General features: G+C 39.1%; 1 pseudogene; it reads left to right on the plus strand.

The window, feature by feature from the left end:
* Positions 1 to 322: 322 nt before the first annotated feature.
* Positions 323 to 16,620, plus strand: part of LOC140331890 (piRNA biogenesis protein EXD1-like) — a 25,055-nt pseudogene continuing 8,757 nt past the window's right edge.

Genomic DNA, 16,620 nt, shown 5'->3' on the forward strand with positions numbered 1-16,620 from the left:
TGGAAATAGAATTAAAGGTACTAATGTGCTATTGTACTTATTCCTCGGGGAGGGGGCAAAAATCTCACTGCTTTCTTTTTAAAGATTAAATTCAAATTCCACCATAAGCACCATTGTCCCTTTTCTGACCACTGAGGCTGCATGCCCAATTAATGGTATAATTGATATTAAAGGTGAGTCGCAAACTTACTTTTTTTTAATAAGTAACAGCACATACAGATTTAGCACCCATCTCCCTGCTTGCCAGTATGCTTCGAAGAACAACTTGTTCCACACTAAAAGCACCTACGTGGGTCCACAATGGGTATGGCTACAGATAGCAATGGATCGGCCAACAGCACAAAATGAAAAGAACTCTTTTGGAGGTAAGATGGTTTGCTCCCTCTGCAAAAAATGGCTGGGGAAATATGAAGCTTAGGACATTTAAAGTATCCTTCATTAGTAACTGTTTTAGGAGACTATAATGTTTGAATTTACAGAAGTTCTATGTTATGTTTATTACATTATACTTTCTAAGATCCCCAATCAAGGACCAATGTTTTGCAAGGGCACAAATCCCCCAATCTGTCTCCATAGGCATTGACTATAGACACGAGCTGCCCTCCAGAGGCTAGTTGCTCTTTTCTAGCACTTGGTTGCCATCAGGATTTAGGTACATATGAATAGTGCACATGTGGGTGCCTTTAAAAGACAACCAGGGACCCCCTCTAGGTGGAAAGAGCTGGGAGAAAGGACAAGGACTTAGGAAGATGTTAGAGGCTGTAAGGCAAGTCCAGGTTTGAGACAAAGGCCCTGATTTATTAACGTTCTCCAAGGCTGGAGAGAATACGCTTGGAATGGAATGGATACACTAAAACCTGGAATGGATCTGGTTAAAAAGTTTACTAACAAATAGCTAATGACTTTTAGGAAGTCTATTCCAAGGTTCTTGAAATACCCAGCTTCACTGATGAAAGTGTATTTTCTCCAGCCTTGGAGAACGTTAATAAATCAGGGCCAAGGGGTCAAACAAGGATCTGAGGGGATGGACCAAAGAGTTCATGGTCCGGACTAAACATGCCAGAGGTCGTTCATGGAAGGCCAGTCAACCAGGTGCATAATATAAGAGTGTCAGAAGGTTTGTTACCAGGCCAAGCACTGCTATAGAAAGATTTATTGCCAGAGGCAATAAAGGAGCATGAGTCCTCCTGGACTGGTGAGCAAAAGAATGGAATGGTAAATATGCCATCAGCAGCCACCCTCTCACCTTCTGAATGATCTGACAGTGTCTCCAAAGGACCCCGTAAGCCATTCACTAAAAGAAGGTGGCATTCAGCTCTAACACTAAATCCAGTTTTACTGCACTTTAATCTGCTCATAATCACTAAGAATAACAAAAGCAAACCAATACAGATAAAAGGAATATAAATGACTTGTTTGTTATACAGTTTATAGTTCTACATTTTGCATTTGTCTCTGTATTCCTTAAATTAATAAATCCATTTCCCCTGTTGTTTTTACTCTTCCTGTATAACAATGAAAACATTGTAATTAATCTCAATATTATAAGGGGAACAAGTATGCTAAAGGTGAAGAAAAGGCCACTAACCAGATGTTGCAGACAACAGGCAAATGAGTAAAATTAGAGCATCAATTGGCTACAGTAATGAATGTTTTATTTATAACGAAATCAGAATACTGTGTGCAATACAGAAAAGAGGGGGCGATAGTCTCCAGAGCCCCGTGTGATTAGGACATCGTCTGAAATGTCAAAAGATATTAGCATGTGAATTGTGTCCATTTTAATTAGTTGCCAGCTTTTCTAGAGGGGTCTGGAGAGCTATCCTGAATAATGATTGCCTTAGTTTATTGTAAGATGCATCAGTCTGTGTTAAGGGGAGATGTTATTTATACAGGTATGTATGCAAATCACTCTCTACATATAGAGATATGACTTCTGGGTAAGTTTAATGTGAAAAGTAATGTACCACCCCATGGGTATTTTAGGGCAGATTTACATCTACACAGTGCAGCAATGTGCCATAAAACGTTGGTTCAATTTGTATGGAATCCCAATGGCACCCAGAGTAATGCGTAGCTCATCACAACACATAGATGGGAACCAAATGTACATTTTGGTGTCGTGCACCTAAGCTGGAATTTAGTCTGCTAATATTTTGTCGTTTTCCCCTCTCCATCATACTAATGATATTTTCCAATAAACCTTTACAGATTTCATTACATATGCTCTATTACCAGGGAATGTTGTTCGAGGCTACATCTGATTGCCTCATGGAATCAGGAAGGAATTTTTCCCACAATTAGAGGTAAATGGAACAAAAACTATGAATTTGAACCTTTTTTTAATAAAGAAGAAAATTCATATTTTGGGAACTTCCCAATCAGGTTTGATTTCTTGACCAAGGTGACCCAATATAATCCAACTCCATTTTTTTCATTCCACTCACCTCTCATTACTGTATTCTGCAGTAACCTATTTGATAACACAGGTGTTATTCTTATACCTACATCATTTGTTGTAGGTTTTTCTTATAGTTTTTCTTTATTTTTTGCTGTATTATTTTTTTCATAATGTGTGTAAGAGGGTAGGTGAGGGTGGGTAGGTTCTTTAGAGTATCCAATGCCTGAATATTTTCTGGCCAAAAATGTCCTTTTTTCCAATCACACTAAGTTGGAAAATATGCTTGAAATCTCTCTAATAATTGGTATCAAGTTAGCTCTATGGATGAATGTCTTCTAAAGAGAATATCATGAAAGAAGGCTTAAGTGTCTGTTTATAAATGTTTATAAATGTTTCCACCCAAAATACTCCCAACATTTACCCAAATTTTATAAAGTCAACTTTTACTCATTCATAGTACATATTCTACATATTACACTTGTCATACATTTTATAACTGATTCCAATGTAAAAAAATGTGTAAAGATTGTGTAAAAGTTGGGTAAATTTGGGGTAAAACATTTATAACTAGACCTATAAAGTCTGATTAGTAAACAAATAGGTAACAGAGAGGAGAAAAGAAAAAATGATTGATTCAACGAAGGATATAAACAATATTCATAGTAAAACTGTCCATTGCAAATACATAATTTGAAGTCAGATTGGTAAAACAAATTATTCTGTTTGGTTGCAGTTAATTGCAGTGCTTTCCACATTACCATTTTCCCCTTTCGGACTGATTCTGTTTCATGTGTAAAGCTAGAATATATCAATGTAGTTTCTACATACTACAGCAGCTTCACGTTTTCTGCTTATTTTGCGTGCATATATATTTGTATCTGCTCTTGCCCTACAAGCACATGTTAAGCCATTCTCATTGATTATATGTCATTAGCAGTGCTTTATAGCATTCCCAGCGCATGTGATGGATTGTTTTGCCTCAACCAAGCTTTGCACGGGCTTTGGATTTCTCTACATATTCAGGTTCCTCTCCTGCAGCTATGTCAGCCTCATTACCTTTATTATTCCACATTCATTACTTAGAGTTTATTTGTTTTTTTTCTAACATGCATGATTTATTTCCTATAGTCTGGGCTGGTATAATGTTTGTAATATTCATTTATCCTTCAGTAAAACCTCTTAATAAAACTTTACATTTCAGTCCTCTCAGTGTTCTACCAGGCAACAACTGAATATATACATTTCATGCCCAAGAGTTTGTGGGCAACCATGGGTTTAGGTGTTACCAGTGAATAATACTGAAAAAACTACAATGTAAAAACTAATTTAGGACAGTTATGGTCTTCTAACCTTCTTTAAATAGCCTGAGGATAGCTCAGATATGTCAGACGCGTATAAAGCCAGCTACATAAAGACATGCTTTGATGAGTTTGGTGCGGAAGAACTTGTGTGGCCTCAACAAAGCCCTGAACTCCACCCAACTGGACAGCTTTGGTATGCATAGGAACACCAATAGGATGCTGGGTCTGAAGAAAAAAATCAAATGCTGCCTCAGCATTTTCAATAAAAGATGGATAATGGTCCTTTTCCTTGATTAGCATTCAGGAGCAGCATGGTTACCGTTGGCGGTGTGGTCAGAATTTCAAAATGGATTGTCAGATGGATGGTCAATGCACAAAGAGACCAATCTTATATGGCAGCATGCAAACATCATGGATCATGTTTGGGAACATCTCTGCCCAAACAAGTAAAAAAGTAACCTTGACCGTAATGTTCGTTCAATACTGTACCCCCGAAGAAGCCCAATCGTGGCAAAATGCATCAGACCTTGCACAACAATATAAGGTCGGGATTTTTGCGTTATTTACACAGGTATTTGTTTTATGTCATAGAAGTACTGTGTCTAGTATTCAATACCTAGGTCCTGTGAAATGTTAACAGGACCAAGGTAAAATACTTCATTACGCTATGTAAATGTTATTTCACAATATTATGCAACAGATACACAATTGTATCATTTCACACAATCTTTGAGCCGCAAACCTCATTCTTTCCCTTCATTTATACATTATACACTAAAAAGTAACCTTGAAAAACAATGATCATCTTCAGTTTTTCAGGTGTTTGGATTTTTTTTACCTGGGCATTTTGGGCATTTCCAAACCCAAGAACTACAATGTAATATGTTTCTGTTTTCCATTCTTTAGATGTAGTCAGTGCATAGATTGACCTGTTGATCCAGCCGAAAGTCCATAGTCCTTGTATCTTTCAGCACTACTGGTGAACTTTTGCTTTAATGGCAAGTGTGCACAAAATTGTCCATTATGGCAGAGGCTTATTTGCTTGCAGGTGCCCTTCAGCCATGATGGGTCCAAGATCTGAAGATGACTACCAAGCCATGAGTCCAAGGTGATCCTCTTCGACCATTGGATAGTCACTAATGATGAAGGTATCAGGAGATACCTTGCCCCTGGGAGCTGGCTCTGTATGTAGTCCCACCATTGAGTTCTTGCACTACACGACATCTCCACCATACATCGCATTTGGATGTACAGTGCTGCGTATTATGTTGGAGGCAATAATAATAATAATAAAAATAATAATACAGTGTAAGGCTTAAGCAAAAACCCACCACAAACCAGGGTTTTTTAGCAAAATATATTTTGCATTTTTCTTTTGTCAGTTGCTCTTCTCCTGATGAATTTTTTTCGTAATGTCAATTCAACAACATTATCAGCTTTCCCATTTTCTTTGACTTCCACCCTCCCCTTACATGTAATAGGCATTTACAATATTATATTTTTCAAGATTTCACGTACATTGGATTTGCCCACAGTTTTTAGTGACGTAGGTTTCTGAGCATACTGTGGGAAAGCACTGATTATGTTAGAAGTACCTAAACTAAAGGCTTGACAGGCATGGAGCTAGTAAAAGTTAAGGCTTTGTTAAATAAATGCTGCATTTTTATTTACTTGTACATAGAAAGGGGGATGAGGATGAGAGACAAGAAGATTTGTCTAGTTTGGAGTGAAAGGTCCTTTTTAACATTTTAAATAAAGAACTATAAATTAACGACCGAGCAGGTTGTGTTTCCATGTCTTGGGTTAAGCAGAACTTTCCTTAAAATTAAAAATTTATTTCTGCAGTGCCCAGTCCTACACATCTAGCTTCTATTTGGTCCCGTGCCTTCTTGGATTCTTCCTTCGTCCTGGCACTTCCAGGCACCACCATCTTCTGTTGGCAGGATTGAACTGAACTTTTGAGAATAGGATAGAAAAAGGGTGCAATAGGTTACAAGGTGTTTCAGGAGATTGATACATTGATGGTACTTTTTGATATATATATTTATATAAACTTTGTGAATAATTATATATTAGATTTAGTGTGTGCTTTTGTTTGCAGAAATTGTAAATTGCTTGTGTGGCCTCAAACAAGGACATATCTTTGGTGTAAAAGACCTAAACAAGGGCAGATAGCAGAAGGAAAGGCGTTCAGCTGCCTTCTTTAGCGTTTTCACACCTATTGTTCAATGACACCCTGCTTATGTGGTCGCGTGTTTCTCGTAGAACGTAATCTGTCAGCATCTGCTATGTGATATTAGTGGTAGGGGAAGCACTTGCAGGTAACTAGCTGCTTAATAAATCATATTAGACTCTACACGTAGGACAGAAAAGGTCATTGCATAAAGAAAAATCTATACATATTCCTGTAGAGGTGATATTTCTGAGTTGTGGAACTGCCAGCTTTGGTATGGTTAGTTAAAGCTACAGATACATTGGTATATATATATTTAATCATTTAATAAAATTATGCAAGAATCAAACAATGGTTTTATGGGCTTTTTATCTTAAATAGCGAGTATAATTTTCCAAAATTTGTCTTTACTCTAGCAGTCACCTGTAATCCTATGGACTAGGAAAGGAAGGGGCAGCAGTATTATATAAGAAAGCTCTGGCAGACATATGAGATTTTCCCACAATATTTTTTTTTTGTTCAGTATTATAATTATAATTATGATCAATTTAAATCATTTCTTTCAAGTAATCGATGGACTATCTACCTATTTATTACCTCATTGTTTCTATGATCGTTTTTGGTGGTGACAAAGAAAGTTTCTGATGGATAACAGATTGATGAATTTTCATTCCCAAAATCAATCATAAATATGAACATAAAGACTACAGTTTTAGTAAATTTTTGGTGCCTTCCTTGTCATAATAAATGTCTAATATATATATAAGGTACAAAATGTATTTTTTTCTCCTTTTTACAATTTTAGGAGAAGACCCCTCTCATTCTGTACTGAATGGGAAGCCTGTAGCCTCCTGGGATACATACAACACGTAATCCAAAAGACTGAGGCCTCCGCCCCTTCAGTGAATGCCCAATCTGAGGCATAGGCAGAAACGGGATTTTTTCTACTGAAAGGTTTTTGTAAATTTTTTACAATTTCCATGAGTAGAAGTACCAGGAGGAAGATGACTATGCCTGGTGACCAGTCTTTGCCAGGGTGAAGAACGAAGACGGGATGGTGCGAGACTGACGCAACTAGGATCTTTGTGACATCACTAAAGGGAACATGCAAACAAGAACGTCTTTGCCATAATCATCGAATTGCAAAAAGTGCATACTTGCCATAAAGGCAGAGGCTCACCACCCACCAACGAGCACAGTTACTTGTATTGAGTGCTAGAAGTTTTATCATCCAAGGTATACCAATCAAAATGATCGAAGATCACCAGGAAGAAAAGAAGAAGGAAGATGGCGGCATCCTGCAATAGAACAGATGTAGGTGAGTATTCGCAGGTTAAGTTCAACTTTAAAACACAACACTGCTTTGACCATTTAGTGCTAAGAAAGAGGTTGTCCTAAACACTTACGTTGGTTGGTGGATTGAACATGTGTATGACACTTGGCTTAGTTTCTGGATCTGCCGCTGCTGGACTTTCCTGTACTGCGTATCTGTGAATCACCTGCTAACTGATCCTGGACTTTCAGACTTCCCTTTGTGTCCCCTGTCCTTCTCTTGTGGGCTCCTGGTCCTCTCTCACTCCTACCCAGATGCCATTCTTGTATACTGAAGATCTGGGGGCAACTGTGTCCTGGAATGGAGAAACTAGCCCCCGAGGAGGGTTTACTATAGGTGAAGAGTGTGGAGTTAGATTGGGGCATTGGTGTCTGGTGAGGACTGGTGCTGGACCAGGGCCTTACAACTGGACTCTTTAAGAGTTTGAAATAAACATTTACATTCAGGTCGTCCCCATGTACTTGTTTATAAAAGATTAATTTAAAGGAATAATTACTTGGCAGTCAAAACATACCAGCACGTCTATCTTCTGCTGCCTATGGCTCCAATGGACCTTGTCACCAGCCTAAAATATTGCAGGTGGAAGCACAGGAAAACTATTTCAAATGCCTAATTGTTTTTTTTTCCTTTTTCATAAATTATTTTTATTGACTTTTATGTGTCTTTTAAATTGCTAATAAATTTAACGTCCCTCATAAAATTCAGTTCCATACTCCTTTTCTTAGCTCATCAAAGCCCTTTCCTCCTCTGGGAGGGCCTAAGTGCAAGTCCAGCTCATTTGTCTCTTTCTTTATCCCCCTTTATAGCCATGTATGTAGCAACAAGCAACTACTTAAGTGTAACCTAAATGGCTATGAGTCTGCTGGGGCTTCAGATATTTTATACAAGATGGCGGCACTCAGGAACAGGGTCTTTGGATGTTCACACAATGGAGTAAAAACATATACAGAATACACATAAAATCCTATGGGGCACTTTTTTTGAAATGCTTGGCATGGTGGCAGGGTCTTTTTAAGCTATTTCAGTTTTCTTATGCATTCTTCTTTAGTCAAAGAAATGGGTTGTTTTCATCAGTTTATGTATTGAATATGACATGTTCTCTGTGCTGTCAGCTTCACATGTCCTTTACCTCTGCAGCAAAGATGGACATTCACACGCTGCAGCATGGGGTGCGCGGAGCCAGTAAAGTGATATACTGCCTCCCTGTGGCCCTCTACTTTATTAATGTTTGGATAAACATTGTAGAACATGGGAAATAAACAGTGTCCTCACCGGAGGAAAATCAGATTAAAATGTCAAGTGATCAAACAATAAAAAGGGAAATGCATTCCATAACTTTCCATGTAAAAAGCATTTGGTCCATAACTCTCTCTGTTCTAATAAAAAGGTTCCTGACCTTATGTTCATTTACATAGTGTTTATTTTTGCTGAGCTTTTTTTTGCCATTTGTGATTTTATTCATGCTTTTTTATGTTTTCCAGATGACACAGAAATGTCCATGTAAAAAAAAAAAAAATACTTAAAGTAAACCTTTACCTAGAGAATTAGAAAAGGTTGCTGACTGGCTATCGCCGATACACTGAAAAACTGACCCAGAACAAGCCTGCAAATCAAAAATTAGCACTTATAAATATTTATATGCTAATCCTGGCCAGCGAGGAAGAGAATGCATCTGATTTATTAAAGCTCTCCAAGGCGGAAGAGGATACATTTTCATCAGAGAAGCTGGGTGATCCATCAAACATGGAATAGATTTCTCCAAAGTCATTTACTATTTGCTAGGAAATGTTTTGAATCCTGGACCAGATCCATTCCAGGTTTGGCGGATCACCCAGCTTCACTGATGAAAGTGTATTCTCCCCCAGCCTTGCAGAGCTTTAATAAATGAGGCCTAGTGTGTAGGCATAACTGAAATTGGTAGTTTTTAATTTGCCATTGGTTTAATTGTCAATAATTGTCTCGTGGGATGTTTCTCCCAGGATTCCTCCAGAGGTTGCTGGGGGTTCCTTGAGCAATGAGCAATTTGTGCCTCTCAGGTCAGTACAAGTGTCACAATGATCTTTTCGGCTATCTGTAAGGGTGACATTCTTCCCAATGGCCAGCAATGTAAGAGGAATTCTTCCCACTGACCACCACACTAATATATAGGTAGTTCCCGAGATAGAGACATCTGACATACAGACGACTCCTAGATACGAACAAGGCTCAATAGTGGTGAGAGGTAACAATGTTTCAATGTGGGTAGCTTAATGTTTTCAGGTCCTCTGATCATATGGATGTGTGTTGGCAGCCAAGGCTGCAATGAAAAGGCTCACTCCTTGAATAGATATGAATATCAATATCAATATAAAAATACATTTGATGCTAAGCCAGCTTTTTCATTGTCAGTAAAGGAAGGACACTATTGGGGAGTGATTATTTTAAAAGCTCCAATAATATTATTATTATTGATATTATAAACAGGATTTAAATAGCGCCAACATATTACGGAGTGCTGTATATTAAATAGGGCTTGCAAACGACAGACAGATACAGACAGTGACACAGGAGGGGGAGAGGACCCTGCCCCGAAGAACTTACAATCTAAGAGGTGGGGGAAGTATCGCACAATAGGAGGGGGATATGTAGTGGTGGGAAGTAGTGAGGGCTTCAAAAGACAAAAGAAGATGGGTAGGCAAGTTTGAAAAGATGAGTTTTAGGGATCTTTTAATGGAGCAGAAATTAGGAGCAAGCTGATTAGGACTAGGAAGACCATTCCATAGAGTCGGGGCAGCTCTAGAAAAGTCTTGGAGCCATGCATGTCATGAGGTTAAGAGCTGTACATGGAGGGTAGAAATCTCTTTACAGGAGGATGTAAAGTTCATCTGAAAGAGCAAAAAGCTTTTATTGTGTTCAAGCCCATGTGGTCCAGCTTCACCTGAAGGCACCCCAGAGGCCAGGAAATCCAAACTTTGTGGAGCTGCGAGAGAAAACTTTTCCAAATGAGCAATTTTGCCTTTCTCTTCTGCAATAAAGGACTCACTTGGAATTTTTTTTTTTTTTTTTAAATGCTTTAGTTCCACTTTATTTGTTTCTAACTTCAGATAAGAAGCAGTACTCCATGCACCTACTGCTCTGATACCTTGCAGGTTTTTATGCACATTTTCCTTAGGCCATGCGGGATGTCATGCGGATTTATGACAATCCGGTCTATTATATTCACAACGTTGGCTTTCATGTCCATATCTAAAGATTCTTTTTCAGCCTCGGCCCTTCTTGTTGACAGAATTGTTTGTAAATGATAAACTTGTAGAAAGATTTATGCTCATAGAAGGAGGGCACAGGAAGGGAGAGGAGCAGAAGAAAGGTTTATGGGTCCATAAATCATGAATAAATAAATGTAAGATTCACTGAGTTCCCCTAACGCCTTCTGCACCATACTTTACTAATACCACTAAAAGGATGTTTAATTGTCCAGAATGACTCACAGAGTAATGATCATTATTATTTCCTTGCCTGAAACAATGATGGATAGTACGCTGTGATGATGCTCAGATGGTCTATAGGGAGATAGACGTGCCCATACAGGCCGTGTCAGCCAGCCTTGATATCACTATTGACTTAATTGGTCATAGCCTGAACATCTGTTGATATTGCATTTTCTAACTGTGCAACTACAGGAGGTCTCTAGAATAGACGGCCGTACCCTTTTATCTGACCTTCATTGCTGTAAGAACATATATTCCAAATTTGTAAATTTGGTGATTTAAAATGTACGTATAGGCAAACACTCTTCTTTTGGATTTTGGATTAAGTAGGGTTAGTATTGCTATCTGTGTCCCTACTGCTGGGATTCACCCCTTTTCATCCTATTTTTCATCTTAGAGAGAATGTTAGGGAACATCCTACAATTTGATGTGTCATCAGAGCAATGGTTGATAAAAAATCCCCAAATGGGGGTGAATGTTCCAGGGACAAATCTCTGGGTTAAAAATATTCTTCATTTTCCTGTTGAGTCTTTTGGATAGGGAATGAAGGGAAATCTCTTTAACAGGGTGCAAACACAGCGGGCCTGATTTATTAAAGCTCTCAGATACTGGAGAAGATAAACTATCATGGGAGAACCTGGGTGATCCAGCAAATCTAGAATAGATTCCTTAAACATAATTTGCTATTAGTTGGCAAATGTTGTCAATCCTGGGCCAGATTTATTCTAGGTTTTCTGAATCCTTCAGATTATCCTGTTTTGTAATTAATTTCTGATATTTCAGACATTTACATAAGTCCAAACTCTTCCCAAATTCATACAATGACAGGATGTATGAGTGAAATCTCCTAAGTGGAAACACAAATGGCAATGAAAACTTCTGAAAAAAGTTTTAAATGGAGAGACGATTTAATATCTCTCCATTCCTTGCTTGCTGTCTCTCTTTGCTAATCATTTTCCTCTTCTGTGCTCTGCAAAGAGGTAATGTTTTTTTTCACAACAAGATGTCCTCAGACTTCTATGTTGAGTTATGTCTAGTATAATACAACTTGAAATGTACAGCGCTGCGTAATATGTTGGCGCTATATAAATCCTGTTTAATAATAATAATAATAATGAACATGGATCCTCCCCCGAGGAGTCATTACCACATTATCCTGCTCTCACAGTGTAAGGAAACACCCTTAAGGAGCACCAACAAGCAGATCAAAAGTGGAAGAGGACCCAAGGCATCCAAAGGGAAGAGAACCCAGGGCATCAAAAGGGGAAGAGGACCCACTCGGACCATTCTAAAGACTTCCAAAAAAGGTAAATAATAAAAAAAAAATGTAAAATATTTCTGACAGGGACATCCAGAGGATGAAGTGAGTTGTGTTTAGGGCAATCCCCAGTGTTAGGGTTCACTGTCAAAATCTTCAACAAAAAGTATTAAAAAATATCAAGTGAATACCCCTGTTAACCATTGGCCACAGAATGAAAGTAACACCTTTTATTAGTTAAATTAATAGATAACCACTGCAGACTTTCATGATAGCTCAAGTGTCTTGTTAAATCCAAGAAGAGACCTAGACTGTCTGGAAAGCTTGAAAATGACATTTATTCAGTTAACCAATAAAATGTATTATTTAACTCTTCCTTTTCACTGATAGTAAAACAATAACAAGGTAACAGAATACATATATGAGTTTCAGGACAAGGCACTTATATGTGATTGCAGTTATTATGACTATAAAGCTGTGCAAGTGGAAATGGTGTGAAATTGGTTATTGATGTGTCTCCCGTGAGGGGGAATTTCTCAAGGGTCCCATCCTAAATGTGTAAAATCTTTTTATTTGGTATAATAGAATGGATTCTGGATATTTAGTGAGATCCAAGGAAGGCGAGGGATTGAGCCAGCCACAAGCTATAAGCCAGATGAATGATGGAATGTGGGTTATGAGGTTTCTAGCCTTAGGTGAGGTGTGTTTAATTGGTGAATGGAAAAGGAGTAGAAAGCTTATCGAGTCTGATATTAGGGTTAAAGGTTCGGTGAATACCCAATTATATTATGCCAAGATATATCAGATGCTACGGGCTCAATGGGTTCTATATTTACAGTGTATGTCTATCTATCTATCTCTCTATCTATATCCATACAAAAATACTACGTCATATCAGAACCCAGCAGCTCATCTGGTTTTATATATATAGCAGCAGGAGCATGAGCAGGACTTACACTAGTAGTCAGAAGTATGCAACCTGCCCCTGCTTAGTCTAAGCCAAAGCCATCCAATCAGCAAGCAGCATAAACTTTATTGGTTGTATGGCAGACAGGCAGACTTTTCTACTAAAAAACCAAAAACAAACGTTGCAAATCCTTTATTTTAATGCACCTGGAATGCTTTAGCTGATTTAAAATTAGAGTTCAAAATTAGAGTTGCTAATATGCTATAAATCTGACGCCTATGCATGACAACAGAGGCATAGAAGCATTGGATTGCAAGTTTTTTTGGTGACAGAAACCAATATGATTAGCTCAGTGTTTTCTGTAGGGTACTAAATAGTTTTCATTATTATTAACCCTTCAGTGATCAATGGTAACAAAAATCCAGATCCCCAAGTCAAATTACCTGCATCAGCAAGCCTTAGTTATTGTAAGAATAACTCATAATGGTTTAACTAAACCTAAATATTTTCCCCCAACTTTATTGAATTAAAATATTTGTAAATAAACTTTGCCAATGCATTTGTTCTAATTAGATTATTGTTAAAAAGGTAACAAATTTAGATAAAATTTGGATGACTGACAACATTTATAAACAGACACTATGACTGATTTGCATAACCAATAATTTCCACAGACATTTAAGTTTTTGGTACGTCTGTCGTTTGTGTTTTTTCTGGGGGGATATTTATTAAATATCAATTATCAATTTAGGATAACAGGCTTCTTTTTTCTTCATTTTAAAAAATTAGATTGACACCATTATAACTCGGATTTATTAAACAGTGATCAGAACCTATATGGGGGTGATCAGTATATTGATATTCATCACATATTTACACTGCCAGTTAGAAATTATTCACTTGAATGTATTACCAGATCTTCATATTTGAAAAGAGTGTATCTGGCTAATTCATTTCAATTGCTACTTTATAAACTGGTGTTTATATGGGTTTGCATTTATTTGAAGGGGTCTAATAATATATTTTTTCACCCAGGATTCCCCCAACTTTAACCCAGAAAGAAATTATTTTTCTTGTTGGATCCAATTAGAAAATATGCAGTTTATCATTTACACACGATTCTTTTTTCTAATTGAATTCAATTTAAAAAAATGGGTGAGTTTGGTAAATGTTGGGTGACTCTTGAGAAAAACATTTATGAATAGACGCCTTAAGATCTTAAAATATTTTATATTTCTTTATACTTATTTTCTATCGTTATTCTGATCACTCCCAAAACATTCTCTTGGTTAGAAAACATGTTTTGTCTGAAATCTATAAACAGAAGGGAACCCACTAAGGGGTGCAGCAAATTAAAGGCATGCATTTACGCTTCACTTTGCCTGATGAAGGGTGATAAATAATTCTGTACTCATCAGTGTGCTCAAGGCAGTTTAATGCATATGAAAACATGAGTAAAGGCGCAGAGTATTTCATCACATGGGAAATCTCATGTAAGAGATGTGAAATTACCATGCAGTCAACTTTTGACTAATGGAAGTCCCTTTTCTGCTTTGCATCTTTGATGAATAGACTCCTTTAATTCTGCATTATATTCTCACACCATACTAGCAGTTACAGAGTTCTTGATAACGGCTTGTTAAACCACTTCATTTCTCACATCATTTTTCCTCCATTACATTTCAGGTTATATTTGGCAATTACCACGTCAGTACCCATTTGACCCATCAATCCATGGGTGCTCTCCAGATGCTCGCTCGTTTTTCAGCCACCCAAAGCTCTTTGCTGTCTCTGGCATGAGATTTGCTTCACCTGACCCTAACTTTTCTCCCTGCTCTTCTCTGCCATGTTTTCCACCCTGCCTAATAACATTTATTTAGTGCTAATATATTATGCAGCACAGAAGGAGAAGAGGACCCTGCCCAGAAGTGCTTATCGTCTGGCAGCATATTTAAGCCAGGGCTGCCTCATAGCCATGTGTTTGTAAGGCCCTGATCAGCACCAGCCCCACCAGACACCAGTCACCCAATCTAACACCGCAGTCTTCACCTTTAGTAAGCCCTCGCTCAGCCTCAGGAGAGGTTACGTCTCCCAGCACTCAGTTGCCCCAGGACATACTGCGCAATGAACGGTGTCTGGGAATGGGCTGGCAGCAAGCCAGGAGCCCACAGATAAAGCAGTACCAAGATTCCAACAAATCCAAGTCCAGAATACCGAGCAGAGGTCATACACACAATATCCGTCCACCAAACGAAGAACACAATGGCAAAACACAAGCAGAGGCAGGGTCACGGGCATAAGGTCGGTCCAGGCTGCTTACAAACAATAGGTCAGGAACAGGCAAGGTCAGCAACAAAAAATCAGATGAAACCACACTTCAGCACAGATTAGCCCAGCTATACTGTCACGAACAAGACACTAGATAGGAGGTGGACCTTCTGTGCTACCAACACGTTAGCCGAGGTGATATCAGAGGCGCTGAGTCTAAGGCACCGCCCGGTGTTCACCAGAGCACCCCGCAAGGGGTGTTGGGCTTTGCTCCGAACGGCACTCAGGTTGCGGCCCTCAGACTCACCAGTGCAGGTAGCAGCTGACAGTTGGAGATAACCAAGGTACAGTACAAAGTGGACAGGCAAATTCAAAAACTGAAAACAGGATAGGGTCAGAGCAGGCAAAGAACAAGCATGGTCAGGACAAGCCAAGGTCAGGAACCGGAAACCAGGACTTGAAACTGAATACTCACAGGAACCTCAGGTAGTAATGCTGAGGCAATAGGTGTCTGACTGAGCCCAGCATATATAGGGAGACTGACAGGGTAGCTGGGCGGGGACTAGGAGGACAACTGGTAGAAATGGCTCAGCAACGCCCCTAACTGCAGAGCAGCTAGAGCAAGGTGGGAACAGCTGCTGCAAATCAGACACTATCAGGAGGACAACAAGTACCAGATCAGCAGTGCTGCTGATCTGTGACATATACGCTATAACAGGCACTGGTGACTGGGAGCAGAGAGTCCCAGCAGCCAATAGCAGTGCAGAACTGAGTCAGGAGGTAGTCGCCTTTGAAATCTTCTTCAGATGTACACAGCCTCACAGAGTGATGCTGGGGATGCCATAAATACATTAAGCTGCACGGCTAAAGGGAAGCAAGGGCTGCTGCTACCTTAGTTTTCCTGGCTGCTGCAAATTACATCACTGGATGGAATAAACAATGTTTTATTTTGCGATGGTGTAGAGCACGGAGTTGCCAGACAGATGAGCATCTCCTAACAGTGTTCATTCCTGTAACAGTGTTCTGGGTAAATTTCCGTTAATATTTCATTGTTAACCACCATCTACATGATGTTTCTAGCTCACTTCCTTGCCCTAACTGCTGCTTGACATGCTACTCTCTGGCTTCTTGAATTCTTCTTCTGGCTGACTGACTCTTGTAGGCTTCTAACATATGGTGGAGATTGGGGAAATTGCCTCTGTAATACACTGAAGGGGTCCAAGGTGTGACTTAACCTCCCTAGCAGTACCCCCCGGTGTGACTCGGGGTAGAAAAAAGATGCTAAAGCGGTAACTCCGAGTCACACCCGGGGTAGGCAAACCTACGGGAAGGTAAGTAAATACAGCACTTACTTGATCCGCCGGCATCCCGTGTCATCCATCGTCTTCTTCCTTCTTCCTCTAGCGTCTTCTGCACGCGATGAGTCATGGGGGAGTTCCCGGTGACGTTGGTGCATGTGTACATTGCCGGCGGGGCAGGAAATTCAAAATCCATTTGTATTGCATTCAATAC

This window comes from Pyxicephalus adspersus, chromosome 5, assembly GCF_032062135.1.
Source record: "Pyxicephalus adspersus chromosome 5, UCB_Pads_2.0, whole genome shotgun sequence".
NCBI lineage: Eukaryota > Metazoa > Chordata > Amphibia > Anura > Pyxicephalidae > Pyxicephalus > Pyxicephalus adspersus.